General features: G+C 34.6%; 1 pseudogene; it reads right to left on the bottom strand.

Annotated features, from left to right (window-relative positions):
• Positions 1-18,251: 18,251 nt before the first annotated feature.
• Positions 18,252-22,058, bottom strand: LOC120080308 (annotated as a pseudogene).
• Between the last annotated feature and the right edge of the window lie 2,034 nt (positions 22,059-24,092).

Here is a 24,092-nt window from a genome sequence, read left to right as displayed (position 1 = left end):
TAAATACCTCGTTGTGTGGCAATGTATGGTTTTAGTTGTTTTTTTTATAAAGGTTATAAAGAAATTAGAACTAAAAACCATAAGAAAGACATGCATGCCAAACTTAGGTTTAAATCATGGTTTTACAAATGTTTTAAAACTTGGATGAGATAGACCTAAGATCACAGTTCTAATATGATTAGCAACCTTAGGCTTTAATCCTTTAATCAGTTTAATAGGATTAAATTGACTAATGAAAGGTTAAAGTATAGTAAATCTATCTATAAGGGACCTTTTATCTAAGGCGGGTTCTATCTAGGTTGGGGTATTTAAGGTGATGGAAACGGAACACCCCTACCTGGGAACCTACATGGAAAGGTGAATTAGATATATTTTATGCATGCATGCAAGCTTAAGGAAAATCCATTAAAGATTTTAATGTGACTACTTAAACTTGTTTTTTCAAAGATAAAAGTTGTTTTTTAGCGAACTAACAGACGCATACTAAAATCAGTAGCCGGATTGTCTAGGTTAATAAACTCGTAGGTAGAACATTTAGTGGGAGGTACTTGGGGCATCTGATGCTTCATTTAAACCTCTCACGGTTCTCTCTTTATTGTTCACACCGTGATATCTATCCTAAGCCTCATGGCACCTTAGGAGTATCCCCCTAAAGGATGGTGTTTGGGTGGGTCAATATCAAGGTAGATGGAGAGAATGTTCATAGTAAGTGGGAGCAGGACATGCGATAGCATATCCCACGGTCTCTCTCATTAGTTTGAATAAAGTTTCTATGCATCGCCTCAAGGCACCTTGGGAGTGTCCCCCTATAGGATGGCAGTTTTGCACGTTTCTTTATTTGATCTCCTGTATAGGATGAGGTTACTTAGTCTTTTGTCCTAAATCGTTTCTTCCCTACGATGGGCGCATTAGGGTGGGACTCTGGGGCTGAAAACTAGAGGTTACACTTACACGGAATGGTTAAGGGTTAACAGTTCTTGACCGAACAAATGGTGGCTGTTAGGTTTAGTTCCAAGAGTTGGTTCTGCCTAATGGTTGAGAGTGTATTATCCCAGTGAAAGGGCATCAGATCACCCCACGGTGACATTTATCCTACCTTGCTGGGGCATCATTGCAAAATAAGAGTCTTTATCACTTAGGGTACTTGGTCAATGTTTTGCTAAAACTAATTGAAGTTAAAATGTTGTTTAGCAAAAGACTTATAAAATTTTGTTCGCTTTTCAGCAACAGTTTTAAAATGGCTACAACCACTATTACTTTGCTAAGTGTCGATAAGTTAATTGGTGATAATTACATTAGTTGGAAACATACGATCACGACAATACTCATCAATCGAGGATATTATATTTGCCCTTACGGATGAGCGTCCTCCTATTTCAGCGCTCGAAATGTTCGAAGGCATTGAGTGTTGGACACTGGCGAATGACAAGGCCCGAGCCTATATCTCGGCTAGTCTTAGCAACGTGTTGGCCAAAAAAAAAAAGCATGAGCCCATGGTCTCAACGCGTGAGATCATGGAGTCTTACAGGGGATGTTTGGACAACTGTCTGGACAACTCAAACACGAGGATCTGAAATACATCTGCAACTCCAAAATGGAGGAAGGCACCTCTGTTCGTGAACATGTGCTTAACATGATGGTCCACTTCAATGTGGTAGAGATGAATAGGTCTAGAATCTATGAGGACAGGACAGTCAGGTTAGCATTATCCTGCATTCGTTGCCGGAAATCTTCCTACACTTTGTTAGTAATACGTTTCTTAACAAAGTTGACTATACCCTTACAACTCTCCTCAATGAGTTGCAGACATACCAATCTTTACTAAAAAGTAAGGAGTATGTTACCATATCTTCAAAGACGTTCCATCGAGGTTTGACCTTAGGGACGAAGTTTGCACCTTCTACTTCTAACAATGGAAAGTCGAAGAAGAAGAAGGGTGGTAAGGGAAAGGGGAAGGCGCCTGCTAACATACCACCTATCGCCCAGAGGAATAGGCATCCGACATCGGTTGACAAAGGAAAATGTTTCCACTACAACTAGGACGAACACTGGAAGAGGAATTGTCCTGGCTATCTGAAGGAAAGGAAGGCAACCAAGGCTAAGGTCAAGGCGAACAAAAGTAAATATAATTTACTTGTGTTAGAAACTTGTTTAGTGCAGAATAATGATTCTGCCTGGATAATTGATTCGGGCACCATTAACCATGTTTGTTATTCTTTTTAGAGGAGTAGATTCTGGGGGCAGCTGGAGGCTGGTGAAATGACGATGCAAGTAGGCACCGGGTAAAAGGAACTGTTAACGAAGAGCATCCATGAGTGCATTCGGATCTTTCCGATTTCATTGTGACGAAATACGACATATACATTCTAACAGATAGTTATGAAAATTAACACTAATTAACGACATGCTTCGAACAATAAAACACAAAGAAAGAGTTCTCATACAAGTTGAAGACTCTTTTCAAACGTCGAACTCAAAGCAACGAAAGAACCTCTACACGCTGTATCGCCCAGTAAATCGGTCGACTACCGCAGCACAATCGTCTACACGAATGGCAGTAACACGAATAGTCATGAACAAGCAAACAGCGGGGACGACACCACCAGTTGGAACCCTTGGTATTCTCAGAGTGAGAATCCAAAGTGTGGTCTTTGGTGAATTTGGTAGAGGTAGGAGGAAAGACAGATCGTGTAGACGATAAGCAAATGGAAGAAACAAGGCTATCGTATAACATGGATGCTTATCATTTAGATGAAGCTACACGATCGTGTAGGTTTTACTAAGCGATCGTTTAATAAAAGGTAGACGATCGTTTAGAAAACGCGACACTTTATGCGATCGTTTAGGAAAGCTAAGCGATCATTTAGGGACAGACGTGCGATCATTTAGGCACTGGTGTGCGATCGTTTGCACAATGATCTACTATCGTATAGGCTCTCAAGCTAGGCGATCGTTTATGTTTTCACATCGATTGCGAATTTTCGAACTCTTTTTTGCAAAATGAAACAAATTTCCATTTTATTCATCGGTTACCATAACCGAATGTGGCTGCTCCCACTAACGCACGATTGAAGAGAATGAAACGGCCAATTATCTCATAATTAACTAATTTAATAATAAATGAATATAATCATATTATATTCTTACATTATAGTTTAATATCATATATCTACTATAGTAAATTCTCCTTCATTTGATATAAATCATATTTATATCTAATTTCCTCCAAAATAATATATCTTATAAATTTAGCCAATTATATCATATATAATTAACCAGTTCAATTATATCATATGTAATCGAGCTCCCTCTTGTCAAATTGAACATTTAAAACTGACCCAAACACTGATTCTCGACTTTATCCAAGCTACCCAAGAGACCTAATGGACATGTGGCTCGAAGCTCCAACGGTCCGTGAATAGCTGACTAAACTCTTTAGCCACGAGATCCACCATCCGTTAACTGTCAGGAATTCCATTAAAGACCAACAACTGAACTCTTCTTACCATAGATATATTTCTGTGTCCATCGGATATAACCAATCATGAGTACGATGACCCTTCACAGATTCTCGTAAGTATAGTTGGGCCAATTTACCGTTTTGCCCCTGTAGTTATATCTCACTCCTTAAGTACCATTGTTTCCTCTAATGAACAATACAACATAGTCCAACTATGTGTGAACACTTCTCGGGCCAAGAGAAGGTGTGTGGCGCCACATCATTCAAGCCCTGGAATCACCCCTTAAGGGAACTATCTATCTACTTACCTCTGTCTCGGGGAAGAAGTGAATTCCATCTTGTGTAGTTGAGTTTCTAGCTCCCAAATTAGACGAATCCCTAAAATGGTAGGTTTGAATCGGCAACCTGGCCACTCGCACCCATACAAATCAAATGACCGTCCTCAATGGCAGAAGTTCCCAACTCACCAGAATTGAGGTCATGTTACCTATGGTCAACCTAATGAAGTGAAGTCTCTGTCATGAACGGTGTTATATAATGAGAGGTTAACACTTCGTGGTCAGGTCTTATACAAACTCTTTGTATAGGACGCCCCCGCTCGCATGTCCTTTACACGAATGATCAGGATCAGACCATCTATGACAAGTCACAACATTTGTGACCATTACACAAAGTGGGCCGCATTCGTAGCGTTACCAGGATAAGGTTTCCCTCCTATATCCATATACTACAAACCATTTTGGTTTTCACTCAAGACATGATCCACTTGTATGTCACCACATACATACTTAAGTTAAATACAGATAACCAGGGATTTTATGTTTATTGGTTTGTGGTAAAGCAAATAAAACATACAACTGAGCAAAAACAAGATGTGAAGTAAATATCATATATTATACAACACAAGCGTTCGTACAAATTGTTTACAAACCATAGGACACGAGAGTTTAGGGCATCAACCCCAACAATCTCCCACCTGTCCTAAAGCGAAGTGGGGTGTACATAAAACTAGTATAAAACAATAAACTAGGGCATAAAAGCCCAGTACAAGAAAATCTCCCACTTGCCCTAGTCCAGCCGCGGGCAATCCTATAGACCCATGCTCTGAAGGTGACCCTCAAACACTGTAGCTATGAGAGCCTTTGGAAACGGGTCAGCAACATTATGCTCCGAAGAGATCTTCGTGACGATTACGTTCCCTCGATGCACTATCTCACAGATCAGATGATACTTCCACTTTATGTGTTTGCCATGCCTATGACTCTTCGGCTCCTTGGAGTTTTCCACTGCCCCACTATTATCACAATATAGGGTAATGGGCCTAGACATATCTGGAACAACTTCCAGTTCTATCAAGAACTTCCTGAGCCAGACGACCTCTTTAGCAGCTTCACAAGCCGCTACGTACTCTGCCTTCATAGTGGAGTCTGCGATGCACCCCTACTTAATGCTTCAATACTACAGCTCCTTCGTTAAGAGTAAAAACTGACCCTAATGTGGATTTGCAAGAGTTCGTATCAATCTAAAAGTTAGAATCCATGTATCCACTAAGGATCAAATCCCCAGATCCATACACGAGCATATAGTCCCTCGTTCTTCGAAAATACTTGAGGATGCTCTTCACTACGATCCAGTGACCCTGGCCTAGGTTAAATTGATACCTACTGACTATGCCCACAGCGTAGCAGATGTCTGGACGAGTACAAGCATCGCATACATCAAACTGCCACGGCAGACGCATATGGGACCAGTCTCATCTCCTCAACATCTTGAGGCATCTTAGGACACATGTCCTTAGACAAAGTGACTCCATGCCTAAACGGCAGTAGGCCCCTCTTGGAGTCCTGCATCGAGTACTTGAGCAACATCTTGTCAATGTACGATGTCTGAGACAGTGCTAGCACTTTGTTCTTACGATCCCGAAAGATCTGTATACCTAGAACAAACTGAGCCTCTCCCAAATCTTTCATTTGGAATTGGGTCGCTAGCTAGTTCTTAACTGTAGTTAGTAGACCTACATCATTCCCAATGAGTAGTATATCATCTACGTACAACACTAAGAAGGCTACTGAAGTATTGATGAACTTCTTGTAGACACAAGGTTCATCAACGTTTTGGTCAAAACCATACGACTTGATTCGTAGTATCAAACTGTATGTTCCAAGATCTAAATGCCAGTTTCAGCCCGTAAATGGAGCGATTCGGGTTGCAAACTTTTTGCTCTTGACCTTGGGTATGAATCCCTCAGGTTACACCATATAATGGTCTCCTCAAGATTGCCATTCAAAAAGGTCGTCTTGACGTCCATTTGCCAAATCTCATAATTATAATAAGCTACAATGGACAGGAGGATGCAAATCGACTTTAACATGGCAACAGGCAAGAAGGACTTCTCATAGTCGACTCCCTCTACCTGGATATAACCCTTTTCCACAAGTCGAGCCTTGAAGGTTTGTACCTTCCCATCAGCACCCCATTTGCACTTGCTATGGTTGCAGATGGCGAAGTTGAGGATCTTTTGTCTTATCAGAAGGCAATGGAGGATGTTGACCGGGATGAATGGGTCAAAGCCATGGATCTAGAGATAGAGTCGATGTACTTTAACTCAATATAGGATATTATAGATTAGACTGATGGGGTAAGACCTATAGGTTGTAAATGGATCTACAAGCGTAAACGGAGTGTTGATGGGAAGGTACAGACCTTCAAGGCTCGAGTTATGGCAAAGGGTTATACCCAGGTAGAGAAAGTCGACTATGGGAAGACTTTCTTGCCTGTTGCCATGTTAAAGTTGATCCGCATCCTTCTGTCCATTGCAACTTATTATAATTATGAGATCTGGCAAATGGACGTCAAGATGGCCTTTCTGAATGGCAATCTTGAGGAGACCATTTATATGGTACAGCTCGAGGGATTCATTTCCCAAGGTCAAGAGCAAAAGGTTTGGAAACTGAATCGGTCTATTTATGGGCTGAAACAGACATCTCGATCTTGGAATATTCGATTTGATACTGTGATCAAATCGTACGGCTTTGACAAAAATGTTGATGAGCCTTGTGTCTAAAAGAAGATCGTCAACAGTTCAGTAGTTTTCTTAGTGTTGTATGTAGACGATATCCTACTCATTGGGAATGATGTAGGACTACTGACTACAGTTAAGAACTGGCTAGCGACCCAATTCCAAATGAAAGATTTGGGAGAGGCTCAGTTTGTTCTGGGTATACAGATCTTTCAAGATCGTAAGAACAAAGTACCAGCACTGTCTCAGGCACCATACATTAACAAGATGTTGCTCAAGTACTCGATGCAGGACTCCAAAAGGGGCCTACTGCCGTTCAGGCATGGAGTTACTTTGTCTAAGAAAATGTGTCCTAAGACGCCTCACAAGGTTGAGAAGATGAGACGGGTCCCATATACATCTGTCATTGGCAGTTTAATGTATGTGATGTTCTGTACTAGGTCATGCATCTGCTATGATGTGGGAATCAATAGGTATCAATCTAACCTAGGTCAGGGTCACTAGACCACAATTAAGAACATCCTCAAGTATATTCGGAGAACGAGGGACTACATGCTAGTGTATGGAACTAGGGATTTGATCCTTACTGGATACACGGATTCTGACTTTCAGACTGATAAGGATTCTCGGAAGTCCACTTCAGGGTTAGTTTTTAATCGTAATGGATGAGTTATATTGTGGCGTAGCACTAAGCAGGGGTGCATCGCCGACTCCACGAAGGAGGCAAGTACGTAGCGGCTTGAGAAGCTGCTAAGGAGGTCGTTTGGCTCAGGAAGTTCCTGATAGAGCTGGAAGTAGTTCTAGACATGTCTAGGCCCATCACTCTTTATTGTGACAATAGTGGTACTGTGGCGAACTCCAAGGAGCCCAAGAGTCACAAGCGCGATAAACACATAGAGCGAAAGTATCATTTAATCTGTGAGATAGTGCGTCGAGGGAACGTGATAGTCACAAAGATCACTTCGAAGCATAACGTTGCTGACCCGTTTACGAAGGCTCTCATGGCTACAGTGTTTAAGGATCACCTTCAGAGCATGGGTCTACGGGACTGCCCGCGGCTGGACTAGGGCAAGTGGGAGATTTTTATGTACTGGGCCTTAGTGCCCTAGTTTATTGCTTTGTACTAGTTTTATGTACACCCCACCCACTTTAGAACAAGTGGGAGATTGTTGGGGATGATGCCCTCAACTCTTGTGTCCTGTAATTTGTAAACACAATTTTGTACGAACGCTTGTGATATATAATATATGATATTTTCTTCACTACTTGTCTTTGAATATTGGATGATTTATTTGCTTTACCACAAACCAATGAACTAAAATCCTTGGTTTTCATTATGTAACTTAAGCATGTATGTAGAGACATACAAGTGGATCATGTCTTAATTGATAATCAAAATGGTATGTAGTATATGGATATAGGAGGGAAACTTTATCCTAAGAACGCTACAGATGCAGCCCACTTTATAGAATAGTTACAAGTGTTGTGACTTGCTACAGATGGTCTGATCCTGATCATTCATGTGGGGACGTGCGAGCGGGGGCGTCCTATACAAAGACTTTGTATAAAACCTGACCATAAAGTGTTAACGTCTCATTATATAACGTCGTTCATGACAAAGACTTCACTTCACTAGGACCATAGGTAACATGACCTCAATCCTGAGTGAGTTGGGAACTCCTACCTTTGAGGGTGGTCCTTTGATTTACATGGGTGCGAGTGGCTAGGTTGTCGACTCAAACCTATCACTTTGGGGATTCGTTTGATTTGGGAGTTGGGAACTCACCTACACAAGATGGAATTCACTCCTTCCCCGAAGCAGGGGTAAGTAGATAGATTTCCTGGCAGTTAACGGATGGTGGATCTCATGGCTAAAGAATTTAGTTAGCTATTCACGTACCATTGGAGCTTCGAGCCATAGGTTCATAAGATCCCCTTGGTAGCTCAATGGATTCAAGTTGAGAATCAATTTTTGGGTCAGTTTAAAATGTTCAAATTGACAAGAGTGGGTTCAATTATATATGATATGGCTGAACTGGTTAATTATATTTGATATGATTGACTTTATGTATGAGATATATTAATTGGAGAAAAATGGATATAAATATGATTTATATCTAGTGGAGGAGAAAATACTATGGTTTATATGTGATATTAAACTATAGATTAATGCATATAATATGATTATATTTATTATATTTAATTGGACAATTTTGGGATAATTATGCCCGTGTTTTCTTCGTAACCGTGTGTTAGTGGGAGGTTTAATTCAGTTTTCGTAACTGGAGAACAAAATGAAAATCGTTTTCATTTTGCAAAAGAGATCGGTCATTCGCTCACGAAAGGTGTATACTGCCTATCGCTTAGTATACCGAGAGAACACACGATAGCCCATCGCTGCTACACGATCGTATAAATGCGTGCCTATTTCTAAACGATCGCCTAAGTTTTTCTAAACAATCATCTAGCACCGAGCATTTACTAAACGATCGTCTATACAATTGCGGCCTATTTACTACACGATCGTGTACTTTCTTCTAAACGATCAAGCATTGTCTATACGATAGACTCCGCCTTCTCCCACTTGCTTGGTCGTTGTGTACGATCTTCTATCCTCCTCCCCTCTACCAAATTCCAACAGGGCCCACTCTTTGGAATTCCCCGTTTGAAGGCAGGAATTCCCCGTCGGGGAAACGGGTCCTCGCGAGAATGCATTCCTTGTTTTCCCTTTTGTTTCCCCATGGGGATTTTTTTTATAAAAAAAAATCCCTAAAATTCTATTTAGTTTTGGCTTAGATTGGGCTAAATTAAAAGCTAGACTAAATGTAAAAAGTTAAATACCTAATATATATATATTTTTAAAAAAAACCTAATCAGGGCGGGGTCGAGGATAGGAACGAGGCGGGGATTCCCTCCCCATGCCCGCCTCATCCCGATTTGGGGACCCTAAAGGAGTCCTTGATTTGACCCCATCCTCGGTCAAATCGGGGATTCCCTACCCCAATCAGAGTGGGGCCCTGTGGGGACCCTACCCCGCATGAAATTTTGCCAACCCTAATAATAATTCCCTCATCCATTCGTTATAAATTATATTAATAATTAAATATAATGTATCAATATACACTATATTTTATATTAATCATATTAATATAAAATTTTCCTTAAATAATTTGAACAATTTAAATTATTCTAAAAACAATTATCCTTTATTTGATCTTTAGTGAGCTAGTTAGAGATCTTATGAACCTACATATTAGAAGTTCCAATGGTATGAGATTAATTAATTAAACTCTTTAATTAGTTAATCAACATTCATTAGTTGCCGGTCACTTCACTAAAGACCGACAACTTCACTCTTTGCACTGTAGATATATTTCTGTATCTACGGATATAACCAATCAATAGTAAGTCAACCCTTAATGGATTGCTCATAATTACAGTTGAGTGAAATTATTGTTTTACCCCTATAATTACATCTAACTCCTTAAGTATCATTGATCCCTTTAATGAACAATTAGTTATAATCCAACTATAAACTATTCCTCTCTCTAGCCAGTGAGAGGGTGAGGGCCCTCATTGTTCATGACAGGAATCAGCGCTTAAGGGAGCAATATAATTCATCTACTTATCCTAGAAAGGGAATGAGTTAATTCCATCTTGTGTAACTATATTCCCAACTCCCTACTCGAACAAATCCCCAAAATTATAAGCATATTGAGTCGATTAATCTGGCACTCTCACTTATACAGATCAAAAGATTTTCCTCATAGACAAGAGCCCATAATTCATTCCAGATTAAAGTCGAGTCACCTATGGTCATCCTATTGAAATTTAATCTCTTCAAGTGACGGTGTTATTGAAGGGATTGAATCCCAAGCAGAAGCGCATGAATGTCACATGGTTTTAATTTAATTTGGAACAAGAACGAAAATTCAGAGAAAAACACAATTTTTAGGATAAACAAAAAATAATAAAAATCAGAGCATTATTGAGAGGAGAAAAAAGAAAATTGTTACTCACCCTTGAAGACAATTGTTTTTTGTGAATCCTCTCGATCTTACGAATGGTCATGTTCCCAATCTCACCACCACGAATGCACAAATTACAGTGTTCCGATCTCAAGGTAATTAGATCTTCTTCAAGTACCACCACGAGGGCTTCCTCGATATACTCTAGGTTGAGAATCCAAAGCAGAGTTGTGGGTTCTCTTTCTGATCAATTTTAGGAGAAGGGAAAAGATGGATTTCGTGAAAGAAATAATTTACAAATAATTTCTTCTTCCCAGAGAACACACCAAATGTGAGAGAAGATTGGAGGAGCAAGAAGAATGAATTCTCTATCCTTTGTCAAAATGTGGAACTACTTCACGTATGAGATAGATTGAGAGATTAAAGGTGGGAGAGGGAGGGGGAGTTATCAAAATGACTTCCTCTCTAATTATTCAAAAATCAAAAAAACAATTAAATAAATAATATTTTGAGATTTAAATAAAATATAATAATAACTTACCGTATTATATATTAAAAAAAACTATGTCTATATTACATATAACCTATAGTTTATATTTTATCATATATAATATAACCTATAGAATTAATATGAATCACATTCATATTAATTTTAACTTATAGTTTTTATATGAATCATATTTATATAATTAATATTTGAATCATATTCAAATATTTATTTCTTCCACTAAAACTTTATAATGTATCATATACATTATGTTAATTATATCTTATCTAATTAATTAATTTGAACAATTCAAATTAATCTAAAATCAATCCGATTCTCATTAATCCTAATTGAGCTAACAAAAGAACCTTATAGACCTATAGATCGAAGCTCCAATGATACTTGATTAATTAATTAAACTCTGTAATTAAATTAATAAACTTCCATTAATTGTTGATCATCCACCAAAAATCGACAACTGCACTTTGAATGAATGAAATACAATGAATGTGCTTGTGCTTTTAGATGAAGCTTTCATGTGTCTTTGTTTATTTTCCTTAATTTTCTTTTTTTGATCGATTCCAAAAGGGGGAGAGATAATAAGAAAAATGAAAATATGTTATTATTGAAATAATCGTTGTTTTCAAGTGAATTGAATTTGTGTATGTGTGTTGATTGTGTTTCAAGTTCATATTTTATATCACACACCACTTCAGATTTCATTTTTCTTAAGTAGCTTGTCATCATCAAAAAGAGGAGATTGTTGCCTTTTTGGCCCTTATCTCAAATTAATTCATTTTAATTAACTAATTAATTAATATTTTGATGATAACAAACTTATTTTTATTTAACAATTTGAGTGTTTCGAAGTGTCCATTGTGTAGAACTTGGAACAATAGTTCCAATATGATATGACCGAAACAAATTTAATAAAAAAAAAATGCACAAGATGGTGACGTGGCGACATCATAAAAATGGACCAAATTAGAAGCTAACATTTGGAGACTTGAAAGTGTGAAACTTGGTGGGTTTTGATTTATGTTTAAAAAGAAAAATAATTTTGATTTTTGGATAGTTTTAAAAAGAAAAAGAAATTAAAAACAAAATTATAAATTAAATTTCTTTTTATTTAAACAGAAAAGAAAAAAGGAATTTATTTTTTTAAAAAAAAAATCTTTTTATACATGACCGTTGGTCATTTGAATTTTTTTTTTTTTTAAAAAAAAAAATCCTACACTGACCGTTGGGCTTAAAAAGAAAACTTTTATAATTATTTTTTTACTTTTATTCTTGACCATTGATGAATTTTACAAAGATCTAATGGTCCAAATTAAATATAGTTTTCAACATCTTTCCTTTTTTTTTTGTTAAACACTTTATCTTCTCCAAATTCTTAACAACAATTTTACATTATTTTTTCAATCCTCCATAACTCAAAGCCACCATTGTTATTCTCTCTCTAAGCTTCAATTTTCTTCTTTTCTTCAGATATTTTATGTATTGAGAGGATTAGTTTGTTGTGGACTAAAATTTGTAAATCCACTCTTTTGTAGAGTTTGTCGAATGTGTTATTTACTATTTTAAATTATTGTAAGGGTTACTCTGATTCCGAAAAAAGAGCAGTTGTAACGGGTTGATCCTTAACCGTGGAAAGGAACGGATTTGTTCTTGTGTCCGGAAAAAGAATGTTGTACGGTTCAACTCTAAGCCATGGAAAGAGTCAAGTTCGTAGTGACATACCCAAGAGGAGCTTGGAAAGTGGATGTAGACCGGTTGTGTCGAACCATTATAAAATTCTCGATGTCAATTTCTCTATCCCTCTCCTATTTAACTTCTTAAGTGTCACTGATTCTTCTAATGAACAATTAGTTATAGTCCAATTATAACTGAACCCCTCTCTGATCAAAAGATAGTATGACACCATATTGTTCAAGCCCAGAATCAGTTCTTAAGGGAGCAATTTGTAACGACTCGAACTTTCTAGGACTTATACAAGGTCGTTACTTCAAACAAGTATAAACCTTAAAATGACTCTCTCACAAATTTTAACTAAATCAAACGAATTTATTTACATGAATACTTTTGTATCATCCAAATAACTAAAAATCTTTCAAAATAAATTTCATGAAGTCTGATAAATACCAATTTCAACCATGAAACTCTAAATCCTCACATCAAGACTGGAATTTTAAAATACTAAAACATATAAACATGAACGGAAGCATTTCTTTGGTCCTAATGGCACGGTCACGGATTTCTTTTGTCACTCGCCGATACGTCCTTGCTCTTACCTAAAAACATAACATAAGAAAGGATGAGTATAAAACGCTCAATAAGTAACCCCACTACTGGGGTCAGGCTAAGCATTTATGTCCAAAAGATGCAATATGAACTGAAACTCTCTACTAGTGGGACTTGAAGATTTCCCTTACATGGCTCAGTTTTTTTCCTTTCCAGATTATTTGAATGCATGAAAGTGATGCAAGTCTGAAGGCGCTAGTACATGAAATAGATGTACTAGGATTGTGTATGAAACTGATACATACTTAGAGCGTACTAGGTGTACGTAAGATGTGCACACTTAGTGGGTTATGTGTATACGAAAGAAGTGTATACATAACCATGTGTACGAAAGAGGTATGCATCTCTACATTCATAGAGAGGATCTGAAGTGTATGTAAAAGGTATACACTCAATGGGTTATATATATACAAAAGAGGTGTATGCATAACCATGTATACGCAAGAGGTACACATTCAGTAGGTTATATGTATACAAAAGAGGAGTATGCATAACCATGTGTACGAAAGAAGTACACGCTCCTACATTCATAGAGAGGACCTAGGGTGTATGTAAAAGGTGCACTCTAGGGGAAAGGAAAAAGAGTGACTCATGTAAGGGAAATCTTTAGGTCCCACTAGTAGAGAGTTTCAGTTCATGTTGCATTTATTGAACTTAAGTGCTTAGCCTAACTCCGGTAGTAGGGTTACTTACTGAGCATTTTACACTCATCCTTTCTTATGTTATGTTTTTCAGGTAAGAGCAAGGGCGTATCGCCGAGTGACAAAAGGAATCTGTGATCGTGCCATTGGGACCAAAGAAATGCTTCTGTTCATGTTTTCATATTTTAATGTTTTAAAATTCCAATCTTGATGTGAGAATTTAGAACTTCATGGTTGAAATTTTTATTTATTAGACTTCATGAAATTTATTTTGAAAGATTTTCAGTTATTTGGATGTTACAAAAGTATTTATGTAAATAAATTCGTTTCATTTAGTTAAAATTTGTGAGAGAGTCGTTTTGAGGTTTATGCATGTATGAAGTAACGGCCTTGTATAAATCCTAGAAAGTTCGAGTCGTTACACAATTTCTCTAATTACCCTAACAATAAGGAAAAATTGAATTCCTTATTGTATAGTTGCGTTTCCGGCTCCCCAGTCAAAAGAATACCCAAAATGGTAGGTATATTGAGTCAGCGGAACTGGCCACTCTCACCCATTCAAATCAAAGAATCGCCTTCACAGGTAGAAGTTCACAACTCACTCATGATTCACGTCAAGTCACCTATGGCTATCCTGATGAAATGTAAGTATCTTCTAGAAAAGGTGTTAGAAAGAGAGAATATTCATTTCGTGGTCCAGTCTTATACAAACTCTTTGTATATGTTCCCCACTCACATGTCTCCACATGAATGATCAAGATCAGATCATTTGTAGCATTTTACGACGCTTGTAACAACTACAAAGCAGGCCATATCCGTAGTGTCACCAGGATAAAACACTCAACCTTATACATCTATTACAAACCGTTTAAGTTATCATTTAAACATGATCCACCTGTATGTCTCTGCATATATGTTTAAATTACATAAAATAACCTAGGATCTTAGTTTATTAGATTATGTAAATGAACATAAAATAATAATTATTTTATTGATAACAATTTGCTTACATACGTTTACAAACTACAAGAATACAAGAGATTTAGGACACAAATCCTAATAGTTATAAAGAGAGACTAATCATTTCACAGTCTGGCAAACTCTTTGTATAGGATACTCTCACTCACATGTCTCCACGTAAACGATTAAGATAGAATCGTTTGTAACACTATACAACAATCGTAACAATTACAAAGTGAGTCGTATCCGTAGTGTTATCAGGATAAGGCACACAACCTTATCCATATACTATAGACCATTTAGGTTATTACTTAAACATAATCTACCTGTGTGTCAACCACATGCATGTTTAAGTTACATTAAAATAACTTTTATACCTTAGTTTATTGAAATGAGCAGACCACCTACGGATCATCCCGTGCCTGACTATGAGCTTGAGTTAATGCACAAAATAAAATAACTTTTATTTTATTAATAACAATTTGTTTATACAAATTTACAAACTACGAGTACAAAGAGATTTAGGACACCAATCCTAACACTCAACCCCTTCATTCAGCCAAGTGTATTTACAAATTTGCCTCCACTTTCTAGCTTCAATTAGGGTAATTTGTTGAAAGTTTGCTTTAAGGGCGATGCGATGGTTGATATCAGCATCAGTAGTAGTATTCTGTTCTTCCTTAGCATCAATTTCAGATATAGATTTGGCTGGGTCATTGAGTCTATTCTGATCAGCTTTAAAAACTTTTTTGTTCCATGATTTACAAAGAAAAGATAATTCTTTAAGTCCTCTAATGAGAATGAAGCCCGGGTAGCCAACTTTTGGTACAGTTTCCCATTGATTTTGGATAAGTTGATGGAAGTTTTTGTGTGATAGCCACCAGTTATCAAACTTAAATGGAAAGAGTCCCCATTTCAAAGATATTGATTCCAGTAACAGGGGATAATGGTTTGAAGTTTTCCTAGGAAGCCTACTCACTTGATGATCCTGAAATTTGTCCTCCCATTGTTGGTTATATAAGAATCTGTCAATTCTGGACATGGTTGGAGTAGCTTTTGAATTAGTCTATGTGTAAGGCCTATTAAATTGATTTGGTTCAGTAAGATTAGCCTTTGCTATGAACTTGTTGAATTTTTTCATATTAATGGGAGAAGGGCGGTTGGATGTTGTTTCATGGGTCCATCGATAGACGTTGAAGTCCCTCCTATCAACCAGCTATTACTGTAAATATTTATCAAGGAATTGAGTTTAAGCCAAGCATTTTCTGTTCCTTATGCTCGCAGGGCCATATATACCCGTGATCCACCAATCGTACCCATCTAAACGATTAATTAGCGAGGATAAGGTAAAAGATCCTTCAAGAACTTCTATGACATCGTGAAGCAAGGGGCCTTGGAAAGAGAAGGATTCAGAGTTTTGATCTGTAGCATCATAATTCGCAGCAGCCTCCATGGTGAATGAACCATGAATTTTTGGGTATTTTCCGGTGAACCATTGATCCTCAACCATGAAAATGATCGGATTTGTTCTTGCTCCTAGAAAAAAAACGTTGTAGCGATTCGATTTAAGTCATGGAAAGAGTCAAATTCGTAGTGACCAAGAGGAGCTTGAGAAGTGGATGTAGGCCAATTGTGCCGAACCATTATAAAATTTTCGGTGTCAATTTTTCTATCCATCTCCAATTTAATTTTGTAATTAATTTGTTAATATATTTTATTGCATGAAATTAATTGCAATTTTTATTCTTGAAATTAATTGCTCATATTGGATTATTTTGATTGGTTGTTCTTGAATTTCTATATCCATTACCAATCTTGTTATTAGAATTGAATTGAATACTTCAAAGTAGTATTATTAACTTCTTGATTATTTTTTTGTTGAAATATTTGCATGAAATTATTGTTTAAATTATTTATTGACAAAAAATTTGTTAATTTGTTTATTTAGGTCCACATTAGGAAAAAGTTTTAATTATTTTGATTAAACCCTATACAGCTCTCTAGGATGTTGTCATATCGACCCAATAATTGGTATCAGAGCAGGTTGTTCTCTTGTTTGTGATAAAATTTTCATAAATCATTTTAGATTATACTCATTGTTTGAGTTTATCACTCCTACAATTGGTATTAGAGCGGGTAGCTTTTCTACGTAATTTATTTTTCAAGGATCTTATTGATATTTTGAAAAATTATTTAAAAGCTTAATTAGAGTTTTATAACAACTTTAGAAAATTATTGTGTTGATAGACCCTCATTCTTTGATGGAAATAGAAATTATGATATATGGGAAAATAGAATGAAAAAATTTATGCTTGCTATGGATTTCAATGTTGTGCATGTTTGTGAGCATGATTTATCTAAATTGAAATTGAATAATGAGTTGCTCACGTTTTGAAAAATTACATTTTGAATATGCGTATGATATTTGGCACTTTCTTGATAATATGTATAGCGTAGAAAATTCTCTTTGTAGTACTAATGATTTATTTTGATGTGAAGGAGAATTATAATTCTCAAACTCAAGGAAAGTCCATAAATTAGAAAAAGAAAAATGTGATGGATTCTTTGTGCTTAATGGCTCATTCGAATGAAGATTCCGGTGATGAAATGAGGTAAATAATAAATTCCTTTCCTATGATGAGCTATATGATGTTTTTGAAGATATGCAATATGATTTAGAAAGAAAAAAAACTTTAAATATCTAAAACTACCAAAGAAGTTTAAGGCTCCTCTAGGGTTTTCATAATTAAAATTACAACAGAAATCTCTCCCCCTTTTGGAATCAATAAAAAACGATTAAATCTCTTTAGAACTACGAAAAATTATTTAAAATTGAGAAAGGATCGGAGAATTCAGTTGTAGCTTATTTAGAATCTTAAAATCTATATATATTAGAGGGCAGTTTCGAGAAACTAAAACCCTGAATCATGCGAGGAATAGAAAGTTTGTCATAGTTATTAATACGTTCAATTCTTTGCTATTCTTCAAATCCAAACCCTCAATTTTGCTATCTGATCTAATTTTTCAGAAAAAGAATATAACTATTATTATAGTACACCCATCAACTTAAATTTTTATTTCATTAGGTGATTGAATATAGTATTCGGGCATATGACCATATGTTCAAAATTCACGTTCTATCATTATTTCTTTCTCAATTAAATTGATTCTTTTAGACTAATTAGTAATTGGTAATTTAACCATTAGTACTCATACAAAAACAATGTACAATATGCACATTTCTTTTCGAGGGCAATCCAATATCAATAGCATGTTTTGACTTGAAACAATTCTATTTGGAGTGACGTAATTTATTTCATATTATTATATTTGAGGTTTACTCTCTTACCATAGTATATTAGACATTTGTAATCATCACATCTTCAATCTCAAAATTATTTTCAGTAAACTTAACATTATGCTCTTTATTAAGAACAGAATCTTCCCAAACAAAATAAATTAAGTTTTTCCAAAACAAAATGATTCTCATATGCATGCATGTCTCCATCTTTTATCTTGACTTTTACATTATGCAAACTGATTAATAAAAATGAAAATAAAAAATCCCCATCTCACCAAATAAAATCTATGTTGCTTGATAAATGAAGAATTTGGCTATGGCAACCCAAATTAGTTCCACCATTGTTGAAGGAGCTCTTCAAATCCTCAAATCCATGCACCAACAATAATAATCAGACCTAGAAATCTCCAACATTTGTTCTGGACTCATCTTTTGAAGCTCATTTTCCCTCCAAATAGCAAAATTGTTTTTGTTCTGTGGGTCAGAAGCCATTGGATTGTTCTCTATCCTATGAACTTGTGATCTCATTCTCTTGTACAATCTCATTCCCACAATACATTCTTCATAAGGATCTTGTATCCCATTTTGAAGATCAAATCTACAATTAAAACATTCTTAGTTACTCATTTTTATATGTGGAGAAATGACACATATAAAAAAGACCGGAAAAACTATAATATGGAAAATTTTTTAGTACTATTGTAATACCGACTTATTTCTTACATTTACATTTTGACACATCAAGAGATATTATCTTATTTTATGGCTCTTAATATTTTTTTAATAACAAAAAATAATAGAATTAGGGTTGTTTGGAATCATTGTACAAAAAATGTTTTCAAAAGAATCATTTTTATTTAAACTCTTTTTGATAAAAAAAATTGTTTAAAATACATTTTTAGAGTGTTTCAAAAGCTATTTTGAGTGGTTACCAAATACTTCATTTTTTTAGAAAAAAAAAAAAAAAAAACTTATTTTCAAAATAAACACTTGAAAATTTAAACCAAATACACCCTTAGAGTATAGTGCTCTAGAAAACTTCCCAAAAAATAGTTTGTTTAAAAAGGGTAGCTTACCCTAGATAGACTTGAGCTAGATACTTGAGTGAATTGCAAAGCTTGCTCGTTTTCATCAACGGTGGATAATTTGCTATGTCCCTGTGGATATTTGATTTTTGAAAAATAAGCTTATAAACAATACTTTCACCAATTATGAGCAATTTCTTTATTTTGTTATTCACTTTTTATTCATATTTTCAAAAATCAAGTCAAGTTTTAAAAGCTGTTTTTGTTTTTAGAATTTGAATAGGAATTTGGGTATTCCATCTAAAATACAATAAAACCCATAATTGAAATATTGAGAGGAAACAAACATAAATTTAAAAGCAGAAAACCTAAGAACAAAACCTAAATGTTTAGAACCAATCACTTCTACATCAAAGTGTTAAAAGGGTTTCAATTTTTTTTTAAAAAAAAGCTTTAGTGTATCGATAAATGTTAGAAGTTCGATTGTCATGAAATTGACATTTTAATCTTTATATGAAATTAAAAGCTTAAGTTAATAGATTACGATAAATTTAAATATTTTATTGAGGAGATTTACCTTATCATGACGGATGGATATCCGATTTGTAGTCGTTTGAGATCATCTTCGACACAGTGACCCACAAGAAACCTAGCGTTCTCACCTCCATTGTAGAGAATGTCTTGAATTTTCTTTTGCACTTGCTTCTCAGCATTGCATCTCGAATGTGTTCTGGACGAATTCCCGTCGTTTCAAACCTAATATTAATTTTTTACATATCAAAGGTTAAATCATTTTAATTTTGTATCTTATATTACTAGAGCAAATTCATTTCTCCAAGAAAGGGAAGATTTAATATAGGTTAAATTATAACAAAGTTCCTAATATATTTCTATTGTTTATTATTACTAGGTTAAATTACAAAATTGATTCAGAGAGTTTAAATATAGTTCATATGGTTTGATTAAACCTCAAGTATTATTTAGGGTTCAATCAACAATTGAAACTATTTATGAGATATTATCAAACGATAATGACTAAATTCTAACGTCTTCTGAAAAAACAAAAGAAAATCAGACGTAGGGATTGTATATTCCTACGTTCAAAAATTATAGAGTACTTTAGTCCTGAATTACGTTTGAGAATAGGTTTCTATTTGGTCCCATAATTTAAAAAATTGACAGTTTAGACTCGACTTTTAAAAAATGGTTCTAAAAGTAAAAAAAAAAAAGGAGGAGTAATATTTGACTTGTAATTAATTTAATTAATTAAGTTACCTATAATTTGTGACAGGAATTATGGGCTTGACATAGGTATAGAAGATGACATTTTCGGTCTCATCAATAAGGCAAAGCTTGGCGCATATGTCCAGCGAACCATCACTGCCCCCACCTACATATTTGCAAGCTAACGCCACGGCGCCCGACCCTCGAGTTCTTCCACCATCCATGACGGTCGAACCATCACGAATTCCCATGTTGGCGAAACGACCAAGAACTCCCTGATATCCCAAACAGCCAATATATATATCAAGATTTTAGAACCAACCAAGTCTTCATGCTCTTTAATTAGAAACTATTTTACTTAGTTTTCAAAAACTTGGCTTGATCGGTGAACAATAGATTAACAAAGTAAGAAATTTAGAAGTGCATGAAAGGGGTGTCTATAGGCTTAATTTGTCAAAAACTAAAAACGAAAAATCAAATAGTTATCAAACGAGACATTAGTTAATTAAATGTCAATCGATGATTCATACCGGATTTACAGCCGAGAATTGACATCTTTCTTGGTGGAGCCTTTGTGAGTAAGAACTGTCAAGGATGGCCAAGCAAAACTTGCATCCTCGTGTGGAAAGATGTTTCTGCATTCTTGTTTTGGCAGTGGCCCTAATAACAATACAACGAAATCAATAACGTATAATTCATTCGCTTAAGCTTTTAACATGATATTAGAGTATAAAATTCAGTTGAGTCGTCCACAATTTTTTAAACCCCATGAAAAAAAAGTTAGAGTATTAATATAATTAAATTTAGGTTCAAATACATTTAGGATCTCTAGTAGAGACTATATGAAATACAAATATATATTTCCAAAATTAATAAAGGAAAGTCAGTAAAGACTATTTTTTCGACAAACTAACTCCTTAAATCTAGACTAAATTGGACACTTTAGAGTAGAAGAACTAAAACTTAAATTACAGAGACTAAAATGATAATATTTTGACTTTAAAGTATACTATAACTCACCGGCTTAAAATTTTGACTATTATTGAACATAAGATGAGATCCTCTAGATTCAACTTTCATTAGACTTTGGCTTACTTTCTAATTATAAGTTCCACAAAAAGCTCTATGTGGGTATGTCCCAAAGTTCTTTCTTTTAAGTTCAAAAATGAATTATTAGGAGAATTTGTTAGTAGGAAATTATGCTGGATTTTGGGTGACATACCAATAAGATGTTCTCTAAGAGAATCAAGAGATCTACAATGTTTCTTGCAAATGGCACAAGTGGGTTCATGATGTGAGTGAAAAGAAGTCCTCATATGATCTACCAAATGCTCTATCTTGTTGAATTGCCTGAAACAAGCTGCACACTTGTGCCTGTTTCATACACAAACCAAACATTTTAATTTGTGTTCCAAAATTTATAGAATGCAACAAACAAACATGCAAAGAGAAGCAGAAGCATAGTTTAATTGACATGAAACATATATTCTTGATCAAGAAGTTAGAGATTTGAATCTTCCACTCTCAATTATTGTTAAAAAAAAAAAAAACATACAAAGAGATAGATGGAGAGAGAGAAACCTTGATGTCTCAAGTGAATGATCCATTTTTCTCATAAAATAAACAAATTCTTGGGAGCCCAAAATAATGGATTATGGAGATGATTTAGAAGGGTTTTTGATGGGAGAAAATGGGAGTGAAGGAAGCTATTATATAGTGAGAATTTAGGATTCTTTTGAAGCTTTTTTAGGGTCAACAACAAAGTATATTCTAATAATGAAAATTGGGTGGCTGGAACAAAAAAAAGTTGGGCCCTCCATAAAGAAGAACAAGAATATTTTTGAATTAGCTAGCTCTTTTTACCAAGGTCAACTCATAAAAATTGCATCTTTACCTAGATTTGAATTTAAATATTATCATGTGTAGAAAGGAAGTTAGTTACTTAGGAGAAGGTTGATTATGCATTTGTTATGACCTTGTTAATGAGTTAAACTTTGGTCATTAATAAAATTGGAGAAAATACCTTTTCGTTTTTCTAGGTTTTATCCTAGTTTTCACTTGGTCCTAGGTTTTAAGATGTTACTCTTTTACCTTCTAAGTTTTGAGTTTATAATTTTCATTTGAACTCTAAATTTTAAAAAATTACATTTTTATCATTGTGTTTTGAGTTAAGTTTTTATTTAGACCCTAAGTCTCAATGTTTTATAGTTTTACCGTCCTCGAGTATTTACAAATGTTCACTTTAGTATTTGACGTCAACTTTTAATTAACTAATTTAAAATAATTATGTTGTAAAATTTTTAAAATTTTAATAATGATAAAAAAAAATAGTGAGGACTAGTTTAATTATTTTAAATTAATTAATAGATATTAACACCAAAGATTAAAAATGAGTATCTAATGAAAATTAAAAGTTAAACGTGTACACTTTGGAGTCCTGGGGACCAAATTGAACAAAGAAAACTCAAAACTCAAGAGTAAAAATGTAATATCTTCAAACCTAAGAACCAAAATAGAAACTAAATTCAAAATTCGAGATAAATAAATGTAACATTAATTTTGAAATGTAGCCACCAAACAGAAACTAGACCTAAAATTTAAAGAGTAAATAGGTTTTCTTTTCCCATAAAATTAATGTCTATCTCTTTTACAATATGAGCACAATACATAATTGCCATTTTAGAGATGGATGATTTGATCCTTTCACTAAGTGATTGTGATTTTTAAGGATGTGTAGCTTAGGTGTTGACACAACTTCACATATCTTTATGCCTGAGAATATTTGTGTGTATATCTTTCATCTTTTAGTAAGGAGAATAAATAATCTTTTGTCATATAATAAGTTATTCATTCGTGTTCACGAAAAATTTGAAGTTTTTATGTGAACACTATAAGTCAAAATGAGCATAATTCAATTGTGCATTAGCTACTAGAGAGATTCTATGGTCCAAATATCTCCCTACTCCCTATTATACTGAAAACAGGAGGTTGAAAGCCACAAACTCGTATTCGTGTAGTATGCAAATTATCTTTCCAAAGTCCTACCAAATGACTTAATTCTTCCTAAATAAATAAGGAAAAACTGAGAATGACAAAAAAAAAAAAAAGAGCTACTATCCATCGTTTAAGTGAAATTCTAACCGAGGTTCTAAACTCAATCACTCATGAAAGTTTAGGAATATAAATGGATTGTTCTTCTAAAATAAATTTGTTTAATATATAAATATCATTGAAGTTTTATTTGATAAATATTTGGCTATTATTTTTTGTTTTTTTACAATTAAACATAACCACTACTCTAGGTTTGGGTTTTTTTTTCCTAAAACATATTATATATATATATATAGTTTTTTGCTTTTGGAATTCAACCAATATATTCATATTTTTCTCTAAGAGGGTGAAAACCATAGTATAAATAAATCCAATGAAGCAAATATATATTTTAAAAATAGAAACTTAAAAACAAAACCATTATCATAATGATCCCTTAACTATGGAAAAGTTCTTACATAATGATCCCACTCTTTAATTTCGTTCACATCAATATATAAATATTATAATATATATCCATACAAATCCATAAATGAGAAATAAGGAATTGATGGGAAGAAAAAAAATTAACTTTTTTTATTTAAGTGTTTTAATTTTAAAAAAACATTAAAGTATTTTACAATCACTCAAAATAGAACACTTTCAAAGTTCATTT

The sequence above is a fragment of the Benincasa hispida genome, chromosome 6 (genome assembly GCF_009727055.1).
Source record: "Benincasa hispida cultivar B227 chromosome 6, ASM972705v1, whole genome shotgun sequence".
Taxonomy (NCBI): Eukaryota; Viridiplantae; Streptophyta; class Magnoliopsida; order Cucurbitales; family Cucurbitaceae; genus Benincasa; species Benincasa hispida.
This window is presented reverse-complemented; position numbering and strand designations above follow the sequence as displayed.